We start from the raw sequence: 11,057 nt of genomic DNA, 5'->3' as shown, positions 1-11,057 counted from the left end.
CATTTGTCCTCATAGTAGAAAAAGATTCTGTTGTGTATATATAGCACATTTTCATTATTGGTTCATCCCTTCTTGGACTTGTAAGCTATTTCCACTTCCTTGCTATTGTTAAGAGAGCAGTGACTAATGCACAGGTATCTCTGCGGTAGGATGTGGAGTCCTTGGTTATGTGCCCTGGAGTGGTATAGTTGATTCATGGCACTTCTGTTTTTAATTTTTACGAACTCTATAATGATTTATATAATGGCTATATTAATTTTCAGTCCTACCAGTGGTGAATGAGGGTTCCCTTTCTCAAGATCCTTGCCACCATTTGCTATCAGATTTCTTATGATGGCCATTCTGATGAGTGAGGTGGTATCTCAGAGTACTTATAATCTTCTCTTCTCTGATGACTGGCGATGGTGAACAAGTTTTGAAATTCTTGTAATTTATTTATGACTCTTCTTTTGAGGGAGTTATTCATTAGCCCATTTCTTGATCAATAGTTTAGAGGAATTTGTGCTTGATTTTTATAGTTCTTTTTAAATTCTGGATAGTAACACCCGATCTGACATTTGGCTGTTTGTTCTGTAAGGCATCCATTCCTCTGATAGCTTGTGTAGAAACTTTTTAATCTCATGTAGCTCAATGGCTGATTCTTGGGGCCAATTATTTAAGCTGTTTTTGTTACAGGACATCTGGACTGGATATGTGTTTTTCTCTTTAAAGGGCTACAGTTTTTAGTTTATGTTGTCCTGGATGAAAGCTCAATAAACATAGAGTCCTGGGCACAATCTTTGACTTTGAGCCAGTCATACCAAGGTCACAAGTTGTATTTTTAACTTCTGTAAATTGGAGGTAATACTATAAAAGCAGCCCTACTTGTTTCAATACTCGCTGGATTAAATTAAACAAGTGAGACAAAGGGAAGCAGTTGAGGATGGTGATATCATCACAAGGGATTGGGCCTAAGTAGCAAAGCAGACCCTGTGGCACCCTGTGAGTAGAGCTACATTCAGGAAACATTTAGTGATCCTTTACTAAAGGTGTGGTCTAGACACCACGTTGGGACCAGGCCTGCTGAGTGCAGGTTTCAAAGACATGGTGGACAACGATCCCTTTACCCCTAAAATTGAGAGTTTCTGGCATTATCTCTTAGCTACATACCTGGAGATTTCACAGACACAGATAGCAACTGTTAGGCTTGGCTGCAATCTTGCACAGGCCCTCTGCTCCCTCCCAGAGGTCAGGCTGGGGTTAGATATCTGCTCAGAGTGTTTGCAGCCGTAACTGAAGGTCTGTGACCTTGTGCAGTGAATAGAACCATCTGAGCAGGAAAAGATCCCAGCACTTGATGTAGGCACTTCGCCAAATGCCAGACCCACAGGAGCAAGTAGGGAGTTACTAGGACTTTTACAGCAGCCACCCTTATCTTTGCAGGCTACTGCACTGAGCAAGAAAAGGAGCAAAAGGAGGGGAATGTCTTACTGCCTGCAGGTTTAGAATTATGTAAGTGGTAGAAGACTAGGAGGCGAAAGAGAGAAGCTCGAAATGCTCCGGTGTCACTGGACCAATATAGCACAGTGAATTAGAAGCTGGAATTAGAAGTCTTTTATTTTGTTTGCAATTACGTTTTTTTTTTCTTCTTTTTTTTTATTGGATGATTTATTTACATTTCCTATGTTGTCCCCTTACCCCATCCCCCACCACCCCCTCGGAACCCCCAATCCCCTCGCCCCTCCTCCTTCTTCTCTGTGGATGTAACCTCTATCTACACCCCCCCACTCCCACCTCCCCACCCTCAAAATTCCCACCCCCTGGGGCATCCAGCCTTCATGAGGTCAAGGTTCTCTTCTTCCACCTATGCCCAGCAGGGCCCTCCACTTTTACATATTCAGCTGAAGCCCTGGATCCCCCCCTAAGTGCTCCCAGGCTGGTGGTTTAGACCCTGGGAGCTGTGGTTGGTTGGTATTGTTGCTCTCCTCATGGTGCCACAAACCCTTTCAGCTCCTTCAGTCTTCACTCTAACTCCTCTATTGAGAACCCCATGATCAGTTCAATGGCTAGTTGTGAGCATCTGCCTCTGAATATGTCTGACTCTTGAAGGCCTCTGAGGAGATATCCATATCAGGCTCTTATCAGCATGCACTTCCTGTCTTCCACATCAGCATCTACCTTTGGTGATTGCACATGGGATAGATACTCAGGTGGGGTGGTCTTGAGACGGCCCCTCCTTCAGTTTCTGTCCCTCACTTTGTCTCCATATTTGCTCCCTTGAGTATTTTGTTGCTCCTTCTAAGAAGGACCGAATCACCCTCACTTGGTCTTCCTTCTTTATGGGCTTCATGTGGCCTGTGAGTTGCATCTTGGGCATTTCAAGGTTCTAGGCTAATATCCAATAATCAGTGAGTGAATACCATGTGTCTTCTTTTGTGATTGGCTTACCTCACTCAGGATGATAATTTCTAGTTCCATCCATTTACCTAGGAACCTCTCGAATTCATTGTTTTTAATAGCTGAGTAATACTCCATTGTGTAAATATACCACATTTTTTGAATCCATTCCTCAGTTGAAGGACATCTGGGTTCTTTCCAGCTCCTGGCTATTATAAATAAGGCTGCTATGAACATAGTTGAGCATATGTCCTTGTTATATGTTCGAGCATCTTCTGGGTATATGCCTAGGAGTGGTATAGCTGGATCCTCGGGTAATGCTATGTCCAATTTTCTGAGGAACCGCCAGACTGATTTCCAAAGTGGTTGCACCATCTTGCAGTCCCACCAACAATGGAGGAGTGTTCCTCTTTCTCCACACCCTCGCCAGCATCTACTATCACCTGAGTTTTTAATCTTAGCCATTCTGACTGGTGTGAGATGGAATCTCAGGGTTGTTTTGATTTGCATTTCCCTGACGACTAAGGATGCTGAACATTTCTTTAGATGCTTCTCGGCCATTCGAGTTTCTTCCGTTGAAAATTCTTTGTTAAGCTCTATACCCCATTTTTTAATAGGGTAATTTGGTTGTCTGGAGTCTAATTTCTTGAGTTCTTTGTATATATTGGATATTAGCCCTCTATCAGATGAAGGATTGGTAAAGATCTTTTCCCAATTTGTTGGTTGTCGTTTTGTCCTATTGACAGTGTCCTTTGCCTTACAGAAACTTTGCAATTTTATGAAGTCCCATTTGTCAATTCTCGATCTTAGAGCATATGCCATTGGAGTTCTGTTCAGGAACTTTTCCCCTGTGCCCAAGTATTCGAGGCTTTTCCCCACCTTCTCTTCTATTAGTTTCAGTGTATCTGGTTTTATGTGGAGGTCCTTTATCCACTTGTACTTGAGCTTTGTACAAGGGGATAAGAATGGATCAATTTTCATTCTTCTACATGTTGTCTTCCAGTTGAACCAGCACCATTTGTTGAAAATGCTGTCCTTTTTCCACTGGACAGTTTTAGCTCCTTTGTCAAAGATCAAGTGACCATAGGAGTGTGGGTTCATTTCTGGGTCTTCAATTCTATTCCATTGATCTTCCTGCCTGTCTCTGTACCAATACCAGGTAGTTTTTATCACTATTGCTCTGTAGTACAGCTTGAGGTCAGGGATGGTAATTCCTCCAGAAGTTCTTTTATTGTTGAGAATAGTTTTCGCTATCCTGGGTTTTTTGTTATTCCATATGAATTTGAGAATTTCCTTTTCTAACTCTGTGAAGAATTGAGTTGGGATTTTAATGGGGATTGCATTGAATCTGTAGATTGCTTTTGGCAAGATGGCCATTTTTATTATATTAATCCTGCCAATCCATGAGCATGGGAGATCTTTCCATCTTCTGAGATCTTCTTCAATTTCTTTCTTCAGAGACTTGAAGTTCTTGTCATACAGGTCTTTCACTTGCTTGGTTAGATTCACACCAAGGTATTTTATATTATTTGCAACTATTGTGAAGGGTGTCATTTCCCTAATTTATTTTTCAGTCTGTTTATCTTTCATGTAGAGGAAGGCTACTGATTTGTTTGAGTTGATTTTATAACCAGCCACTTTGCTGAAGTTGTTTATCAGGTTTAGGAGTTCTCTGGTGGAAGTTTGGGGGTCACTTAAGTATACTATCATATCATCTGCAAATAGCGATATTTTGAATTCTTCCTTTCCTATTTGTATCCCTTTGACTTCTTTTTGCTGTCTAATTGCTCTGGCTAAGACTTCCAGTACTATATTGAATAGGTAGGGGGAGAGTGGGCAACCTTGTCTAGTCCCTGATCTTAGTGGGATTGCTTCAAGTTTCTCTCCATTTAGCTTGATGTTGGCTACTGGTTTGCTGTAAATTGCTTTTACTATGTTTAGGTAGGGGCCTTGAATTCCTGATCTTTCCAAGACTTTTATCATGAAGGGATGTTGAATTTTGTCAAATGCTTTCTCAGCATCTAGTGAGATGATCATGTGGTTTTTTTCTTTAAGTTTGTTTAATACCAATTCTCTTCAAACTATTCCACAAAATAGAGACAGAAGGAACACTACCCAATTCGTTCTATGAAGCTACAATTACACTCATACCCAAACCCCACAAGGACCCGACAAAGAAAGAGAACTTCAGACCAATCTCCCTTATGAACATCGATGCAAAAATACTCAATAAAATTCTAGCAAACCGAATCCAAGACCACATCAAAACAATCATCCATCATGATCAAGTAGGTTTTATCCCAGGAATGCAGGGATGGTTCAATATTCGGAAATCCATCAATGCAATTACGTTTTTAAAAGAATTCTTCACTGAGTTCTTACTTGAAAACACATTCGTTGCAGTTTGTTCGTTTGTTTTTCTTGTGTCCTTTTTTTTTTTTCATTCTCTGCTGGCCCTTTAAGCTGCTTCTTCCAACAAACTCCTTTGGGTTCTATGTTAAGTTCAGTGAAGACACCTTCATTTTTCCTTTCCCTTTTATTAATTTTCATTACTTGCACAAAACAATGGGATTTGTTGTGACATTTTCAGGCATAAGTATATTTGGGTCCTACACTCCACTCCATCACCTCCGTCCCCCACTTCCTTTGACTCCTCCCTCTTTTCTAAGGGTCTGTCATCGACTTCTGTGTCTTTCCCTTTCTTGTTCTTTTAGATTCCTAAAACGAGGAGGGAAATACAATTGTTCCCTTTCTAGTCAGGCTTATTTCACTTAACTTTCAAAGAAATATCGAACCTCCACCTGTCTCTACTTCTTTTCCACCCCACCCACCAGTAACAAACCCAAAGAGCTTGATATGCAACATCCTCCACCCTTTGTGAGGTAAAAAGTCTCTTTCCCATATAAGGAAAAAAGAGTGTACAAAGAATTATGAAGGTACTCACACCCAAGGCCTGTGGGTAGGGAATGAGCTGTGCTAAGGGCTCAGGGCTCAGGCAGCCAGCACATGACCCCCTTGCCATATGATGCAGATCTGCACTGGCAGGACCTGGAACTCTTAAATATTGACAATCTGAAAACACACACAAAAAATTTTAACCAACAGACCAAAGAAAATGCATGTGCTACCTTTTTTCTAAAGACAGAAAGAGGCAGAGAGAGAGAGAGAGAGAGAGAGAGAGAGAGAGAGAGACAGAGAGAGAGAGAGAGAGACAGAGAGTGAAATTAGCATTTTCTACTGAGATGGTTTATGAATAAGTGGGTGGTATTTTCATAAAACTAGTAATTGTGCAAAGAAATTTATACAAAAATTACAAAGTCTGGAGGACAAAGGAAAACTTGGCAAACATCTGTGATGCAAATTTCAAACTAGAAAATATTTATTACCTATCATATTTAGCATTTAGGATTTTAGCATCTCATTTCTCTATTTCATGCATTGCCTGTACTGTTGTGTTAAACAGTGATGTTTAAAAACAACTTTTAAAGTTTTCCTGAATTGTCCTGATAATATACTCCTCTTGGACAAAAAGAAAACCATGCAGGGTTTGACTAAAAATGCTCACTTCCCAACCTATTCTGAGTTCTTGGGAGTAACCACAGTAAACATGTTATTCTTATAATTTTTTTTTTGATGAAGTGAAAAAGATACTATCTTGTATAACTTCAGTTTGCCAAGGTTTTTCCTCTAATGATTGATCTGTGGATATATCCAAAGTTTGAAGAAAGACAAAAAGTCAAGTTCACCTTCATCAAGCATTTTAAAGATCTGCTACATGTGTAAGTAGGTATACAAATTTCCTAATATATTTTTACCATGATTATGAAATTAATTTAGGGGACTATAGAGGCAATTCAGCAGTTAGGAAAACTTGGTGCTCTTGCAGAGGACTCTGCTTCACTTCCCAGCAGTCATATATGTGACATAGGTCCACCTTAGTCTCAGGCCTTTGGGAACACATGCACACATGTGGATCATACACTGACACATGAATAAAAATACATAAAATATTTTAAAGAAAATAAATTTAGTCTAAGATCATAGATAAGACCAAAAACTAAACTAAAACATCCAAAGAAACTAAAACAAAGAAAAAACCCTGAGTTTCCCCTTTTTCCTCAAGTTATTCTTACTTCAAACTGTCAGGAACCCCAGCTAAGTATTACGACTTCACCCAGGGTGCCTTCTTTCTTCCCTTTGATCCACCCTTCAAAATAATCCTTGCTATCAGGGTATTTCTTTTGTGCAAGATGGTAGCTCAAGAATAGAGTAGAAATGCTTGAGTCTTGTGACAGCACATGCATATTTTACATGACAGGTCTGAACTCTTCATTTTCCCCATACTTTAAAAAGTATAAATTTTTCTTTGTATGTAGACTTGCTCACACTTTTCAGATCTACAAGGGAACATGTATTTTTTCTAAGGAGTAGACAAACAGGATATCAAAGCACAGGTGAATGCTTTTATCTCTGGCTTCGTGTGAGTTGGGGTAGATTTTCTATTTGAACATTTTCCTTATTGAATTTTACTAGAAGAAAAGTGCACTGTTGTGTTCTTAAAATAACTGTTCCAAATTATCTTAGGTTGCTGTCCTTACTGCATGTACACATGAAATTTTGTAGAACTAATTCTAGTTTTCAAAGCTCTATAATAAATAACATAAGGCATGTTGTAGTTTAGGTCAGACTTACAGGTTTTTCATATTCTAGAAAGAAATTTTTGCAACGATAGATTTAATATTTTATTTAGCATTATGTGTTCATCAACTGGATGAAAATTTTCTCACTTAATTCTAAGATATTTAGGTAAAAAGGTATTTGGGATAATAGAGCAGAAAGAGCTAATATTTAAACAACAGTTATTTGTCTGTATCTTATTCATTTAATTCCCACCATAACTCAGTGAAGAATATATCCTCCATATTGCACAGATGAGACAGACTGACCTGTAGAATAAATATTGTATGAGTACATAGCCGTCAAAATGCAGGACAGGCTCTCAAACCATGTATGTCTACTTTCCTCGCTCCCACTCACAGCCCCATTGGAGCTTTTCTAGTGGGAAATGTTTTTGAGGGACCTATTTACATCATCTTACTCTTGAAATGGGCAGAATTCTGTCAACTAGCTGAACGTGAGGATTTCTAACTGGGTTTCCAGGGGACTAGTTTTTCCTATATCTGTGGCTGTCTTGCCTGTTAACAATGTCAGAATTTGTGCTTGTGCAGTACTCCAAGTATGCTGAGGCTTTCCCATCATCTGTGTGAGTGACAGGGATAGCCATGTGCAAATTTAGGCCTTGCCAATTGCTAGCTTTGTGTTCTTGGGCCTCAACTTCTGTTTTCCATTTGCACAACGGGCTGCTGACATCTGTCTCACAGGGGATCAGCACTTTTAGTTCAGTAGGTTCTTCTTTAAATGTTCCTTAAATTCTTAAGATAGAATTGAGGATATTCTTTGTCCCAATGCAATCTATTGTTCTCTCCTTTGTTCTCATATAATATTCCATATTTGAAAACAGATAAAGGAATATTGGTTTATACACCTAGCACAGGCATGAGCCATACTTTCTGGAGTGGGTTGGATTACAGCTCATTGAGGACAGGAGATAGAAGTGTTGTATTATCCAAAACAGCTGACTCTATGCCTCCAGGCACATGTGTGCAATATAATTTGCAAGGTGACATTTTCAAATAGATAATTAAATAAATGAAGACTTACTCTTGGGGGTGCTCACACTTCAGTGAGTCTGTGGTCTTCTAAATTCTTTAGAGAGTTCACACTATAGTGAATCTGAGGCCCTCTAGAGAAAGCCTGGGGAATTCACATTCCAGTGAGGCTGAGACCCCCTAGGGGACCTGTTTTGAGACTTGGGGTGAAGCTCTAGTTACTTTTGTGCCCAAAGATCATTCATTGACATGAGTGGCCCATTTACACACAATCCATCTCTCAAGGGATGTCAGTTAAGAAAAGACAACTTTCTCAACAGCAGAAGGAATTTACAGGAGCTGCTTGAATTAATCAACCTTAGTGTTTCTTATAAATATGAACAGGTAATCAAAGATGGTCAGAAATCTGAGAAAAGGGAGCAACAGTAGACGCTTAATGAAAGCAACAGACTAAAGAAGACAGATAACTCATGGAAGAAAATATATTTTCTTTTATTTTTATAAAAGTATAGTTACTGTATTCAAAGATCAAAGAAGAAATGTTATCTATAATTTAAGTAAAAGACTTTATACAAAAAGATCCAGAATTTTACTAAGATTAATATACTGAAGACTTTATAAAACAAAAATAGCATGTAGAGGAAATAGTATAAATACAGATAAGTTAAATCATTTTATAAGTTGATAAAATCTGAGAGCTGTGGACAAGGGATGCAGTAGGGTTCCTCTAGCTTTGTTCTGTGACACAGTCTTGCTATGTAGCTCAGACTGGGGCAGCGCTCACTACATGGTCCAGGCTGCTCTTCTGTTAACAAGCCTCCTGCCTTCGTATTCAGATTGCTAACATCTCAGACATACACTTCTATGTATGATTCTTGCATCTTGAATTTATTGAGAGAAAACTGAGATAATGTATGAACTTATGAAACAATAAAGGACATTTAGGCTCATTATTTGAGACTATGAAAGGTAATAAACTAAAAACATATAGTGAGAAAACCTAGGGGAAGAGGTAGGAAAGGGCCAGAGATGAGATGCTTATCTGGGGTAGCAAGCCATTGAGAGGAAGTTTGCCTTAGGTCTCTACTTGAAGCAGAAGTAGAGATAATGTTAGCAGTATTGAGAAGTAGATGTAGTTAGTTACGGCTTAGCAGATCCTGATTTTACCTCTTTGTTCCCCGTGTGTGTGTGTGTGTGTGTGTGTGTGTGTGTGTGTGTATCTCCATTCATACAATTGTTAATGAGATCCAAGGCTTAATGACTAAGACAACTTATGCTGTCTGTTTAGAACCATTCTGTTTTAGGAAAATCGAGTCAGGCTTCTTCAAAGTCTATTACTGTGATATGTTAAATATATACAAATGGTGACTTTTGCTTTCTTTTGTGAAAGTGAAAATTGTATTTGCTCAGAGAGATGTGGGTATGAAGTCTCATCCAATCTGTTTGCATTTGATAGCTGCTGGGAGAGGGAGGATCCATCTTTTAAATGGTGATTCCCTAGTAGGTGAAGAGTAGTTGGGCAACACAGATTAGACTTGATGGGTTTAATAAAAAGAGAGAAGAATGTAAAGTTGGATGGTTAGGGAGGTGAGTAAGGGTGTATCTTTGAGGAGCGGGGAGGGGAGATGAATGTAATCAAAAATCATTGAAATTGTCAAAGAATTAATTACAGTATCATTTTTAAAAGAAGTAAATTATGATACATATTTGCTTAAAGAGGACAGAAAATGTTTATGATCATAGAATTTTATGCAAGGTTTTTGAAACATAATATAATTAGGTCTTAATTTGTTCCAAATTAAGATATACTCTTTTACCACATGCAGATAGTCTGTGATTTGTATCTAGTGCTTATTTTTTTACTTGTCTCAGTTCCAGCCATCTTGTATTTGTTTTCTCTTTCCCTAGTAGTAGCTTATCAACATTCTCCAATATTTTACATTTATCAAAACTTTTGAGCTTTTGATTTTTTAACAAATAATTTAAATGCTTATTTAAAAACAAGTACATGGATGGGCGGTGGTGGTACACGCCTTTAATCCCAGCACTTGAGAGGCAGAGGCAGGCGGATTTCTGAGTTCGAGGCCAGCCTGGTCTACAGAATGAGTTCCAGGACAGCCAAGGCTACACAGAGAAACCCTGTCTTGAAAAACCAACCAACCAAACAAACAAACAAACAAAACAAGTACACTTAAAAATGGTTTTATGTAATATAAGTTCAAAATAGAAAGTAGGTATATCATTTTATGTAGTATGCTCAGTTCAGAATGATGAGCTGTGTTTGGTAACACATGGAGGAATTTTAAGATTAAAATTGGAGAATTAGTAAATAAATAATCAGACATAAACTGACTTATGTTGACACTAGTAGGATGGAGCTGACAGCTTTCACATGATGATTCAAGACTGATGCTTTCCTTGGCTGGAGGAGCATGTGAAGCGCACATCCCCTAGACACTGGAGACAAACAAACCAAAGATGAGGCAACTCCTGGAAGACCTCATAATGAAAACAATACCGAACTGCTGTCAGACACTGGCTGGTTTAAGAAAAGAAGAGGCCAGGCAATGGGAAGAGAGGAGGGAAAGGGAGGGGTGGAGAGGGAAAGGGAGGGGAGAGGAGGGAAAAAGAGGAGAAGAGAGGATAGGAGAGAAGAGGGAAAGGGAGGGGAGGGGAAGGGGGATGGAGAGGAGAGATTTTTCTTTGCTATCATACTATCCTCTCAATTTTTTAAAAGTAGTAATGGAATTAAAAATAGCATCAGTACTACAAAAGTAGTCTACCCCAAGACTATATTTATACTTTAGACACAGAATTTAGATCTTTCAACTTTTTAAATGATGTCAGTTAGATGTTTCTTTTTTTTCTTTTCTTTCTTTTTTTTTGGGGGGGGGAACCTGACATCTATTGCTCTTTTCATGTATTTTCTATTTCTTGTTAGTACCTAATAGTTACTAATTAGAGACTATTTCTACTCACAACTCATATATGTAACTACAGTCCAAAAGCATT

The sequence above is a fragment of the Grammomys surdaster genome, unplaced genomic scaffold (genome assembly GCF_004785775.1).
Source record: "Grammomys surdaster isolate TR1022 unplaced genomic scaffold, NIH_TR_1.0 165, whole genome shotgun sequence".
NCBI lineage: Eukaryota > Metazoa > Chordata > Mammalia > Rodentia > Muridae > Grammomys > Grammomys surdaster.
Note: the sequence above shows the minus strand (reverse complement) of the source record.